The 15,002-nt window shown below is 33.5% G+C and overlaps 1 pseudogene; it reads left to right on the top strand.

The window, feature by feature from the left end:
* The first annotated feature begins 3,650 nt into the window (after nucleotides 1-3,650).
* On the top strand, nucleotides 3,651-10,091 carry LOC104656876 (annotated as a pseudogene).
* Nucleotides 10,092-15,002: the final 4,911 nt, after the last annotated feature.

The following is a 15,002-nucleotide window of genomic DNA, read 5'->3' as shown; positions in this document are numbered from 1 at the left end:
GTGGCAATCATAAGATTTAAGTTCCAAAAGATGCCAAGAACATATATTTGCTAGGTTTTATATGAATATTTAATAAATATAAGACTCATAACAACCACATGCACCTAGTAGCAGTAGGATACTTAAATAAAATACATAAACTCTGTAAGCTTTATGCTAGGTTTACAACGTCTATACAATAATTATCAGATTCTTAAAATTAGAAATCCCATACTTCATGTTTTATGCATGTTTGAAAATTATTTTTTCAAGTAGATAAATTTTGAATTTCTAAAACTATATACACTTGTTAAATTATTTGATAAGCAACAAGTTTCTTTTTTATTCCTCTTCATATTTGTCATTCTAATTACACCCAAATAAAATGATCTATTAAATTTACACTAAATGGTATTTAACTGTGTAACAGGAACTTAGGGCATGCCAATGCATATCGAAACTGCTCAGAAATGTAGTGGTGCTGGACTGCCAATCTTAACACAAAGGGATCTTCAGAATTCCTAATATGATAGGCAAGTAAAACTTTTCCATGATATGAAAGGAAAAGAAAGATTCTGAGGTTATTTTTTAAAATGTTTTCTATCATCTTTCAACTGCATCGCTGCATAATGATACAACCAAAGGAAGCTGTCTGTTTATTTTATTTGAAAAGATAAAGATGACTTTTCTCAGTATACAAAATCAATGTGCCAAAATCACAAGCATTCCTATAAACACTTAATAGACAAACAGAGAGCCAAATCATGAGTGAACTCCCATTCACAATTGCTACTAAGAGAATAAAATACCTAGGAATACAACTAACAAGGGATGTGAAGTACCTCTTCAAGGAGAACTACAAACCACTGCTCAAGGAAATGAGAGGACACAAACAAATGGGAAACCATTCCATGCTCATGGATTGGAAGAATCGATATCATGAAAATGGCCATACTGCCCAAAGTAATTTATAGATTCGTTGCTATCCCCATCAAGCTACCATTGATTTTCTTCACAGAATTGGAAAAAAATTACTTTAAACTTCATATGGAATGACAAAAGAGTCCGCAGAGCCAAGACAATCCTAAGCAAAAAGAACAAAGCTCGAGGCATCATGCTACCTAACTTCAAACTATACTACAAGGCTACAGTAACCAAAACAGCATGGTACTGGTATCAAAACAGATATATAGACCAATGGAACAGAACAGAGTCCTCAGAAAGAACCCCAGACATCTACAACCATCTGATCTTTGACAAACCTGACACAAACAAGCAATGAGGAAAGGATTCCCTATTTAATAAATGGTGTTGGGAAAACTGGCTAGCCATATGCGGAAAACTGAAAGTGGACACCTTCCTTACACCTTATACAAAAGTTAACTCAAGATGGATTAAAAACTTAAACATAACACCTAAAATCATAACAACCCTGGAAGAAAACCTAAGCAATACTATTCGGGACATAGACATGGGCAAACACTTCACGTCTAAAACACCAAAAGCAATGGCAACAAAAGCCAATCTTGACAAATGGGATCTAATTAAACATAAGAGCTTCTGCACAGCAAAAGAAACTATCATCAGACTGAACAGGCAACCTACAGAATGGCAGAAATTGTTTGCAATCTATCCATCTGACAGAGGGCTAATAGTCAGAATCTACAAAAGAACTTAAACAAATTTACAAGAAAAAAAAAACATCAAAAAGTGTGTGAAGGATATGAATAGACACTTCTCAAAATAAGACATTTATGCAGCCAACAAACACATGAAAAAATGCTCATCACTTGTCGTTAGAGAAGTGCAAATCAAAACTACAATAAGATACCATCTCACGCCAGTTAGAATGGTGATTATTAAAAAGTCAGGAAACAACAAATGCTGGAGATGATGTAGAGAAATAGGAACACTTTTACACTGTTGGTGGGAATGTAAATTAGTTCAACGATTGTGGAACACAGTGTGGTGATTCCTCAAGGATCTAGAACCAGAAATACCATTTGACCCAGCCATCCCATTACTGGGTATACACCCAAAGGATTATAAATCATTCTACTATAAAGACACACACACACACACACACGTATGTTTATTGCAGCACTATTCACAATAGCAAAGACTTGGAACCAACCCAAATGTTCATCAGTGATAGACTGGATAAATAAAATGTGTCACATATACACCATGGAATACTATGCAGTCATAAAAAAGGATGCATTCATGACGTTTGCAGGGTCATGGATGAAGCTGAAAACCATCATTCTCAGCAAACTATCACAAGAACAGAAAACCAAACACTGCATGTTCTCACTTAAAGTGGGAGTTGAACAATAAGAACACATGGACACAGGGAGGGGAACATCACACACTGGTGTCAGGGGATGGGTGGCTAGCGGAGGGATAGCATTAGGAGAAATACCTAATGTAGGTGATGAGTTGATAGGTGCAGCAAACCACCATGGCACGTGTATACCTATGTAACAAAACTGTGCATTCTACACATGTACCTTAGAACTTAAAGTATTTTTAAAAAAGGTGACTTTGTCAATGATTAGACGTGCTCATGCTAGATAATTCGGAATTTATATTTTTAATTTATATTCTAGGAAATTTACTAAGGCATCAATATAGTTCAGAAGATTTTCACAGTTCAAATGTTTATAATGGTCTGCTTTAGGTGTCAAATGTGGGGAAAGTGAAGTAGAAAGAAATTTAAAAAAGTAGACCTTAGTAGCTGGCAAATTTATGAAAATAATTAATATAACATTCTTTAGGTCATGTCATAAATAATTACAGCAAGGTCATCACAGCACATTATTACTGCTAATTTATATTTGTATAAACATGTAGTTATTAAAGATCAAAATGCTATATTTGCCACAGAGAATTTTAGTCATTTTAAAAACAAGTATAAAAACTTACAGCAAAAAAAAAAAAAATCTAGTTTATAAAAAAATAAATTGTAGCATCTCCAAATACTTCAACAAAGATTTAACTGAGCATCCACAATCTATATTCAATATTTCAGTAATTTCTATGGAAATTCTTGATACTTTAAAACAAAATAAATACATTGTTTTAAGTCTGGAGTACAACTGAGGTGTGAGAAAGAGATTGGTTTGGTGGGAGTGTTTCAAAATCTTCCTGAAGTTCTGGAAAACAGAAACAAAACGAGTTATGGGAATACACCCGAGAAGCTATAAATAAGTAATGGTATTTTTCACATTTTGATCTACAAAAGTTTTGTTATACCTTCTCTCAGCCAGAGCACACTTTACAGCTTATTGTATTTTCTTTCTACTGACTCTGAGTAGTTTGTTCTGGTGGCTTTACCTTTAGAAAAATACAGAAGCTTTACTATTAGTTCTTCTAGACCAACTAACCAACAATAGTCAAGCCAGAGACAAGCTATTGGTCATCTAAATAAGGAGACAGATTTTAAACTTTGAAATAAGGTTTCATGCCTGAAAGAATTCTCCCTCAGAACATCTATCATTTCACAATGCCATTCAGATAGGAGTACACCAAGATATCTGATGACACCAACAATGGGTCTTTCACAAGATTGTTTGTAGGGCTTCTTGTCAGAACCAATCAATGGCCTTCAGAACAAAAACTCAGCAGTAGTAAAAAAAAGAGAAAGGAAAAAGGGTATTTTGTGGTCCAGGATGCATTTCAATAAGCCTAACCTCAAAGTGACAGATGAGGAATTTAAACTGCTCAGTATAATTCTACAAATGAGGTGTGTGAGAGTGCTTTTCATTAAAATGAGTCTCATTTCACACAGGCTTATGAGTCTTCCTGATGGCATTCTCTGACTCTCATTAAAGGACTTGCAAAGTGTAAAACTTCTCCCACTGAGTTTTTCACATCACTCCTTATATGTTTATATATATGTGATATATAAATTTTACCAGAAAAACATCTTGAAAGAGTATTTGAACTGAAAAGTATATTCATAACATGAATTAAACAAGAGTTCTGTTTGATCTTTCCTTGAGAGAAGTGCATTTACATTTTCAAATGTGATCATTTATTAAAGTGCCATAGTTTATGTTAGACATTACAGAAAAGATCATGCTTGCTTGCTGGGGTACAGGCTTTAGCTATGAGTGAATAGATGAACAAATGGGTCTTAGGGTACATTTTTATTGTTCAATGAATCTCTTAATTCCTTGAAAACATAATCATAAGTTTTTCTGATGAATATCTTCAGGGCTTATATTATAGTGAAAATCAGTATTTACAAAGTCTAAATTAATATTATCCTGATGCTTGAATTATTTTGAATGAATATTCATGTTTTAATTCCTCATTGTTAACTTTTATTCTTGTTATATTCAACACATTTGTATTATTCTTTATAAATACACGTGTGCACACACTATTTTCACAACAGGAAAATATGTCTTATGTCTGAGTGTTTAAATGCCAAAGAATATATGACGCCTTACATAGAGAAAACTGGAAACTAAATACTTCACATTACTCTTAGAAATATTTTTTTATTGTGTAAATCAATGGAGTGTTGTTTCACGTTTGCATAATGAAATAATTACCTACTCTTGTGTAGCTATTTTTAGTTATGTGAAGGAACTCTACATGCCTTTTTAAAAATTCAATTTATATAATAAAAAACTAAATGACAATGAGATTCCATGACTTACCTTGGTGACTTTTACAAGCTGAAAGTTTTGTCCTGTGATTTATGTTTAATAATTTAACACATTAATAATATTTTAGATGTGGATTGTTGAACATAAGCATGGAGATTATTTAAATGAATATTTAATTTTTATTCACCTTGCCAGAAGACAGAACATGGGTTTAATTGCCTGATATGAAAAATAAAAAGATCAGTAAAAATGGTAGTGTAAAAAAAGTTATAAAATAAAAGAAATATATGTATCTTACGTTTGGGCCATGGAATATATAATAATTGGCTGAGTGTTTGGTATTATAGAATAAAAATTATAGTACAATGTTCTCTTATTTTCCTACTTGAAGAGATTGTCTATATGTGGTACATACTCTCAAAATGTGCATTTTTAAGTTCCAGTTTTTTCTTCTGAATATATAAAATAACATTGTGAATATTTTATATAGCAAACTTAGCGCTGTAGATACAATGGATAGCTGATGAATAGTACTTCTTTTGTATTTTTCTTCCATGTTGATTGCCACAAAAACACTCTAGAGAAAGCTACCATTAAGGCAGCGTGGGATACTGACCCACTGATAGACAGGATGTTGCTGTGAGCAACATTCTTTGAAAATTGCAGACATGAATATTTTAATACTAATATGGAAAGAAGGGTGAAATTTATGGTGGCACTAGAGTCTAAAATACACAATTCACGTTTATATACACTGGATATTTTCCTATCTTCTTTGGAGTAAATTAGCGATTTAGAGAGCATAGTATCTCACACATACACATGTCCACACGCATACACACTGGGAGGAAATGTGTACCAGAAGCTTTGCTGTAACTATGTTCTAGGGACTCATACAGGGTGAGTTAACGATATTCTTTTGCAAACTCAAATTCTTTTATTACAGTTCACATGTTGAATTCTGCTCTATAGCAAATACTCTTTAAGGACCCTCTGGTGTATTTAGAGCGCTTAATATAGCTGAATGATTGGTGAGAGTTGACACGGGAACATCTACTTTTGAAAACTTGCAAATCAATCTGTAGCACTTCCCTCAATGTCCATTTCACCCACCTTTTCCTTTAACTATTTTCTCTTCATGCTTTTTTTTTTTTTTTTCTCATTTGCATCTTTTTAGCTTTAAAAACTAAAATTGTGCCGGACGCCGTGGGTCACGCTTGTAATCCCAGCATTTTGGGAGGCCGAGGTAGGCAGATCACCAGGTCAGGAAATCGAGACCATCCTGGCTAGCATGGTGAAACCCTGTCTCTACTAAAAATAGAAATAATTAGCCGTGTGTGGTGGCGGACACCTGTAGTCCCAGCTACTTGGGAGGCCGAGGCAGGAGAATGGCGTGAACCTGGGAGGCAGAGCTTGCAGTGAGCGGAGCACTCTAGCCTGGACAACAGGGCGAGACTGCATTTCAAAAAAAAAAAAAAAAAAAAAAAAGAACTAAAATTGTGGTTGATGGCATAATCAAGATTGAAGAATATTATTGCCACTTTACCACACCAGTCTTGTTCTGTCCCCTTTCCCAACATCCATTCTTTTGTACATATGACTTGATTTAAATTGTCCCAATTTTGAAGTCACATTATAAATAAAGTCTGTCCTACAATAGGCTGCAATTTAAAAGAAGAGAAGAACCCTCAATATAAAACCTTTTTTTGTGTGTGTGGAAGTGGGGATAAATTCCTCCAAATTATTGGGCTGGAATAATCCCTGTAACCTCGTCTGCAGTTTACACTGACTGGGTAAGATGATTTCTGTGCTATTTAGCTCAGTTACAGGCAAATTTAGTTTCAGGAACTAAAATTTGTGAACCTTGGAATGTTTCAGGTACTAATATCTACATTTTATTATCTTATGATGAGCAGTATGCTTAATTAAGGTGAATAGAATTGACTCTGCCCGAAAATAGGAGTAAATGGTTGTCTTTAAGTAGTTTAATTAATTCTAGGGATCCATTTTTTTCCCCTAAAAATGCATGATTACTGTCCTATTTAAAAGTAAAATTCAAGATTTCTTTCAAAAAAATGTCCACACACATCCATGGAAGAAAACATAAAGAAAAACTCCACACAAAATCTGTATAACTAGATGGACTGTTAAAGAATTTTCCCCAGTCCAGTCCAAATCTCAAATTCCCTGGAAGCTTTCATAGTAATATGTTTTGTAATGTTTGAGGTAGCTTTTCGAGGCACTTACTGCTTAAGAACTTTTCCAGTTAGGATTTATACACAGATGTACCAAATTATTTCTCATTTTTAGAAACTTTATGAAAAATAGGAAGGAGAAATGTATTGATGTTATTGCTCTTTTTAATTTTTAAGTTAAAGAGAAAATTCAGGTACCATGGTAAGAGGGACTCTTGAGTTTTAAAGTCAGTTTGTGGTGTGATATTTTTATTTTAAACAACTATGCAAACTATTGGTAAGTGAGCCAGAGCTTCTGAGTTTGATCCCAGAGCTGTCATTAATTTCCTCTGCTGTAATAAATATGTCATCTGAGCCCTGTCTGCCTTCATCTTCTTATCAGTAATACCAGAATAAGACTGTAGTACTTACTGACCTCAGAGGGATAAAATAACAAGTATTGTAATAGAAGAAATATACATTTAAAATGTCTGGAAGATTACCTGGATTTTTTTTAAAAAATATGCTAGATAAATATATTATATATATACATTTTTTTAAGAAGTTCCCTTGTGATTATCACAAAAGACAAGCCATGTATTTGTGAGCTAAAACTGAACTAAAACATTTTATTTTAGAGTTTTTTGATTTCCAATACAAAGTCTTAGGAAAGCAATTGGACTCCTACCCTGTTGAACAATCCTGATATGTGTGAGATTTTCATTGCATAAAAAAAAAAAAAAAATTGCTTCTGTTATTCTCAAATGATACCCTGAAATTGGAAGATTTTGTGCATGTATTGAAGAGTGGAAGCTCTACTGGTTAAAAATATATTTAAAGACAAAGTAAATAAATAATGTTAACAAAGTTAATATAAACAATAAGACAACAGAAGACAGTACTTCAAGCTATTAATTGCATAAGGGACCTCAAAATTCATTAGGCCATTCCACTCCCTCATTAAATGGTATTTGTCCTTTAGAAGTGTATCTTATCCAATATCATCAACAATAACTTATTTTAGGGATTATAATAATTCAAGTCTTTTCTCCTGTGACATTCACTCCTTTGCAGCTTATCGACAAAGTGAATTAATTCTTCCCACACAAAGAAAACATCACATTTCAAGGAACACAAGTTTAGTGTTTATATATAGTCATACAAAACACTCTTTGACTTAAAGATTTGTGTGTTTAAATAATTTCTTGCCTGGAACTAAATAGATATTTAGTTCCTATATACAAGATATAGAGATATTTTGTAAGAGACCATTTTAATAAATTTTTCCTCAATTTAACTTGTGTAACTATGGATAAACTAGATGTCTTTGCAAATTGAAATTGGTTTATTAACTACAGTGAACTGGACTTGAAAGCTTCTTTATATCTAAAGCAAAATAAACATAGCATATTGATTAAGTCTGATAGGTTTTAAAGATTATTTGAATTTTCTCTAGTATAAATTATTATTTTGGAGATATTAAACATATGTGAAATATACATATTTTATTAGTATTTATGCTTCTTTATAACATAAAGTATTAATGACAAAGAAATTATTGAAGATAGGAACCTTGGCTTATTGACTCTTTTTAGCCTTAGCACCAGCTATTTTATGGTATTATTAAGCATCTATAATACTTCTGTTGAATGAATGAATTATTCATTTTGGATTATGTGTATCAGTTAATATTGGAAGGTTTAAACTATATGTGAATGCAATATGGGTTCCATAAAATAGATAATTCAAAGCCCTAAAATATATTTAAAAATTCATATTTGGGAATAATTTTAACTTCTACAGAGATTAAACTTCTTCCAGAATAGAATGTAGTTGCTTTTTAAAGAATGGAAAAAAAGAGAACACATGGAGGGTCAGAAATTTTCAAATCTTAATCTCTAATTTGTTACCTACTAACTATATCTCCTAAGGCAAGACACTGAACCTCTCATTTTACCCAATTGTGGGATAATAATACTTACCTACATTACATGGCTATTGTGTTCATTAAGTAGACAATGATTGCAAAGCTCTCTGAAGATTGTAGAATACATCATAAATCCTAAGCCAAATTCTCCCATTCAGTACCTTCTACTGGGTTATAGACACAGAGAATTCTAACTATATTGGAAAAGTTTGTGAGGAGTAACTGATCATGAGACTTTGTGAGAATTTTTGTTGGACAGAATGTTGTTATACAATTAAAAATTATTGCTTGGCACATAGATCAGAGCTAATGTTCCTCAGTTGCAGGAACAAGCCATACAACTTCTAACAATCAACAAATGGTTAACGAATCCAATTTGAGATTTGTTAGGTTACTCCTTTCTATCCACCCGCCGAGGAAGCATCGTTCAAGTCTCTCTTCCTACTACTGTCATGTCTAGTCAGAGTTTCCGCAAGAGCCCGAACAGTTGCAGAAACTCTTCGTTGGACGATTGGGCTTTGAAATAACTGATGAGAGCCTGAGGAACCATTTTGAGCCATGGGGAATTCTGAAGGACTATGTGGTAAGGAGAGATCCAAAGACCAAGTCCTCCAGGGGCTTTGGGTTTCTCACATATGCCACTGTGGAGGAGGTGGATGCAGCCATGAATGCAAGGCCACACAAGTTGGATGGAAGAGTTGTGGAACCAAAGAGAGCTGTCTCAAGAGAAGATTCTCAAAGACCAGGTGCCCGCTTAGCTGTGAAAAAGATTTTTGTTGGTGGCATTAAAGAAGACACTGAAGAACATCACCTAAGAGATTATTCTGAACAGTATGGAAAAACTGAAGTGACTGAAATTATGACTGACAGAGGCAGTGCCAAGAAAAGGGGCTTTGCCTTCATACCCTTTGATGACCATGACTTCGTGGATAAGACTGTCATTCAGAAATTCCATTCAGAAATTCCATAGTGTGAATGGCCACAACTGTGAAGTTAGGAAAGCCATGCCAAGCAAGAGATGGCTAATGTTTCATCCAGCCAAACAGGTCAAAATTGTTCCGGAAACAGTGGTGGTAGTCGTGGAGGTGTTTTTGGTGGGAATGACAAAACTTTGGCTTTTTGGGAGGAAACTTTAGTAGCTTTGTTGGCAGTGGGGATGACTATAATGGATTTGGTCATGATGGAAGCAATTTTGGAGGTGGTGGAAGCTACAATGATTTTGGCAATTATCACAATCAGTTTTCAAATTTTGGACTCATGAAGGGAAGAAACTTTGGAGCCAGAATCTCTGGTCCCTATGTGGGTGGAGGCCAATACTTTGCCGAACCACGAAACTACGGTGGCTATGGCAGTTCCAGTAGGAGCAGTAACTACGGAAGTGGCAGATTTTAATTACTGCCAGGAAACATAGCTTAGTAGGAGAGGAGAGCCAGAGAAGTGAGAGGGAAGCAATAGATTACCACAGATTTGTGAACTCAGCCAATCAAAGTGGTGGCAGGGCCTAGCTGCTACAAAGAAGACATGTTTTAGACAATACTCACGTGTATGGGCAAAAAACATAAGGACTGTTTTTGTGACTAATTGTATAACAGGTTATGTTAGTTTCTGTTCTGTGGAAAGTGGAAAGCGTTCCAACAGAGGGTTTTAATGTAGATTTTTTTTGCACCCATGCTATTAATTGCTAAATGTAATTATGATGCTAAATAAATGTGTCATTTTAAATATTTTTTGATTTGAATATTGTGTTTAGTAGTTAAAAACTGATATATGTAGAATGAATTTAAAATACATTTAACAATTATATTCATCAGATGACTGATAAATTAGAATTAGATTCTGTTGTGAGTTGCTGAACACCCCAAATTAGAGTATCTTAAATAAAGCATATTATTTATTCTCAGTACCATGTGCCCCCACTAAGAATTCTATTACTCTCAGACATATATAGTTAGTGGTACAAGTTAGCAGTCCTATAGTGTCTTGATCAACATACACCTAGAGACTGTTAAAATACATAGCCATATCTTAAGATGTAAAGAGCTACAGGACGTCTACGAAAAGAAAGAAATTACAGATTTTTTTTTTAATATAGTGCTAAATACTTGTCATATGATAAATTAAGGAAAAAATCAATAATAAATTAAATAGTAAAAACTGGTTCATTTATTCTTAGTGAATTACTTTTCCCAAAAAGAGCTATACTCTTAGAGTGAGGGATATAGAAGTCTAGGTCAGAAAACTATTAAATGAGTAATTATAATTGAAATCCACTGGAGTGATTCTAATTGGATTGTTTAGTTGGCTAACTTATTATTTTCTCAAAGATATGGTAGATGTGCAATTCTTGCATCAGAGAACTGGCTTTGATATGTTCCATTGTTCTACACAGGATTCTAGGCTTTAGCAACCTGTCTTAGAAATAATTTGTTTATTGTACTAATGAAATTAACTGATTAGAGATACTTGATGGGATAATGAAAAATTTATTACTTCCACTGGGATTGAAGTTCAATAAAACCAGGACAAGAAGAAAAAGTCTTATATTTATTGAGCAGCTACTGTGTGCCACACATGCCTGGTACCTCTTCACATGTTACTCATTTATTTATGACAGTACTCTTATGGGGTAGATGTTATAACATAAGATTACTCTTATGGGGTAGATGTTATAACAGCTACCCCATAAGAGTACTGTCATAAATAATTTATAATTTATTCATCTAAACATTTGGAATATAAAAATTTTAAACTATCTGAATAAAATCTGACAGCATACCAATCACATACCCAGAATTCATAGGCAGATACATTGGACTCCCACTGAGTATTCCTTCTATTACCATGACACATCCCAAAAGAAGTCTGGTAACATAATTTCTATATTTGAAGACACCTCATAGATGTCAATAAATAGCACACATATTTTACAAATAAAATAAAAAATGTTAAAAGTCCATAATTATAATTATCCTCATAACATTTAACTAGTACAGTAGTTTAATAACAGTTCATTTTTTAAAAAGTACATAATTATTCCAGTATAAGCTTTAGGCTTGTTTTAGAGTGGTTCTTTAAAGGTAAAATAAAAGGAGGTATTAAACATTTGTTAAATATCCACACTTAGTCACACATCAATCAGCAATATATAAATGTCTATCTTTAAAATTTAGAAATATTTGTTTGAAAAATATTTATACTCAGGTTTGGAGAAAGTGCCTCAAGGTAAACCCAATCGTGTTGTTAATGGGTGAGTAAATTGATACTACCTTTTAGGAGGGAAAATTAGCAATACTGCAAGAGTGTTAATAATTTCTCTACCCTTTGAATAATGCCCTTTGCATTCTGTTCAAGGAATCTGCTGTATGGTAAACAACTGGAAAGTAGAAAAGATTTATATACAAGGTTAGTCATTGAAGCATTATTTAATTAGTACATATTATCAGAGCTACATATCCAAAAAATGATAAACAACTGTCTAGATTATAATATAGCTATGTTGTGGTATATTGTTATATTGTTAAAATTATGTTTTCATACTATTTAATAACATGGTGAAATGCTGCACAGTGAATTGGAGAGCATGCCAAGGTCTTATAAATAATTTGGGGCATTATTTTTAATGCCAACAGTTCCGTAGGGTATTACACAAGAAGTGTTATTTCCAGGTTATAGCACCATACTTTCACCAAAGGAAGAGGAATTAAGAAACAATTTCTTCTTCCTTTCAGTATAGCTGTATGTATCAAATTATAAAGATCTTTGATTTCTTTACCTAAAAATGGTTTGGCTATTACAACATTTTATTCTGTATATATTTAGTACTTTAATAAAGACTGTGTCAAGAGTTTGAAATTTTTAAAAATGTGGTTTCTAGTCTTTTGTGGTTGATATCTTTTTAGATGAACTTGCTCGAATAATTTCATCTTTTTCCTTGTGCCTCAGTTTCCACAGTACAAGACAAAGACATCAATGATAAACTACCTCCCAGGGATGTTTCTGAGCATTAGCTAATGTTTGTAAAGCCTCCATAGAGAGTAGGGGATGAATAATGAAATAGAATCTCAATGTAGTGTTATCATTCGCATCTTTCTCATTAGTCTCTGAGAGGCTTCATGCCAACTTTAAGCATTTTGGCTGCCAGAATGAAGGGTTTCTATTTTAATTTTGCCTGGAAAAGTGAGCTTTGCTTGAACATCTGGGGTTCACCCCGGCATAATTCCAATAATACTTCTACGGAATCAGATATGTGAAGTGTGATGGCCAGTACCACAAAGGAATTCATATCTAATTTTAGGCCTGCTGTTTCAATTTATAATTTAGCTTACATTTTAAACCTATTAGGAAAAGCAGAATCTAAGTAACACGTTTGAGATTTATTTGAAGTTTTTATGTGAGAAATATTTTGCTTAAAATTGAATTACATTAAAACCATGTCTACAGGGAGTGGGCAAAAGGAATGGAGTTAGGATTTTGGCCAGCTTCTTTTACCGCATTTTTCACGGCCAAAATACGCACACATGTAAAAATTTTTTTTAAATCCATATTATTTCATTCATTCATTCAAAAATGTATTTTTGAGGTTCTTATTATATGCCAAGTGGTGATGGTACAAGCCAATGAAAATGCTAACCCATGGAGGGCACATTCTAGTAATACCTATGAGATCCAAGATTACTTGATCATATTTTTATGTAATCACTGTGTCAAATTCTCTGTCACTCAGTGCAAGTTTGATGGAAGATAAAGAAAGAATGAGTGACTCAAACATACCAAAGCTGTATACACACAGCCAAGATTTTCATTTACAATAACCTCATTTCTGATGACTTATTGGAACTGAGCTATAATAGGCCAATCAGAATTAAATAAGTGTTTGATTAGTATTAGAAATTAGTTTTATGTTTCCTTTTTATTAATTATAATACTTCTAATAATGAAATACATACAAAGCATATAAATATAAATTTATAATTGCTGATATTTTTTCAGGATATAAGAAATTAATTTTCATGAGTATAAACTAAAGAAGCTGAGAGGGAACAAAATAGAATGAAATCATATTAAAGTGACTCAGGAATTATAGGTAATGGTCTGAATGTCTGTGTCTCAAATTGCTCTTCAGTGCAACCCACCTAGAAACTTTCTATAACAATGGAAATACGTGTGTGTGTGCGCGCATGTGCACACATGTGTATCCTGTCCAAGATGGTAGCCACAAGTCATGTGCGGCAATTAAGCACTTGAAATGTAGGTGGTACAAATGAAAAATTGTATTTTAAATTTTACTTTATTTTAATTACTTTAAAATTAAGTAGCCACGGCTGCCATATTGGACAATCCAATTACAGAAGGAAAAATGATTAACAACTAAAAGAGCTGCTTTGCAAAAATTTCTGTGTGACAATCAAAACACGTGTATCATTGATTATGGTAGCAACAACTTTGGACATGATGAATCATAGTCTGGTGGCTGGGAGCTGAGAAAGTGAACAGGTCTGTGATTAAAAGATCCTACCAAGGAATGAGACATACCACGGTTTAAATTCTAATTCCAAAATTTCTATTTCTATGAGCTTGGGCAAATTAACATGCCCCAAATACACTGTGAGACAGGGATAATAATATTGATTATACCCATATCAAAGGTTGTCATGGGAATTTAATAAAGCAGGTGCAATAGCTGGCATTCTGTCACTGTAGCATATGTGATTGCTATTATTACTATTATACTGTTATTATCCCATCTGACGGTTCCTCAAATGATATGTGTATAAAGTGAAAAACATGATAATATGATTTGTTATTTGTTCTGATATTCATTTAGTCTGGAACGCCACTGCCCATTGCTCCCTCTCCCTGGTAATATCTTATTATTTCATCAAGACCTGATTAAGCAACTTACAATGAAGATTTACTTGAAAACAGTAGAGAAAAAGGTAGTCCCTCCAAACAGGGGGATTGTAGGGTGCACACATGCTACTTTGTGGTACTTTGTTCATAATTGTTGCCATGCTGTTTAGGATATACTATTCAGGATTTTTACATGGTAGATGGTTAGTTTCTCTTGGGGAAGGGCCCTGCATTATTTTTACTACTATTTTATGAGTAAGGAAACTCAGGTTCAGAGAACTCTTCATTTCAGAACTGTTAAAACGTTGACTGTAATCACTACCCTCTTGTGATAGACTATAACCCAGAAATTTGGCATTCCAGTTCTTGACGATGGAATGCTCCGGTTGTTCTAGGGTGGATGATACCATAGACAGTCTATGACATCCAAGAGGAATGGCTTAGGTAATAGCA

The sequence above is a fragment of the Rhinopithecus roxellana genome, chromosome 12 (genome assembly GCF_007565055.1).
Source record: "Rhinopithecus roxellana isolate Shanxi Qingling chromosome 12, ASM756505v1, whole genome shotgun sequence".
NCBI lineage: Eukaryota > Metazoa > Chordata > Mammalia > Primates > Cercopithecidae > Rhinopithecus > Rhinopithecus roxellana.
The sequence above is the reverse complement of the archived record's forward strand: the minus strand, read 5'-3'. Positions and strand labels throughout refer to the sequence as shown.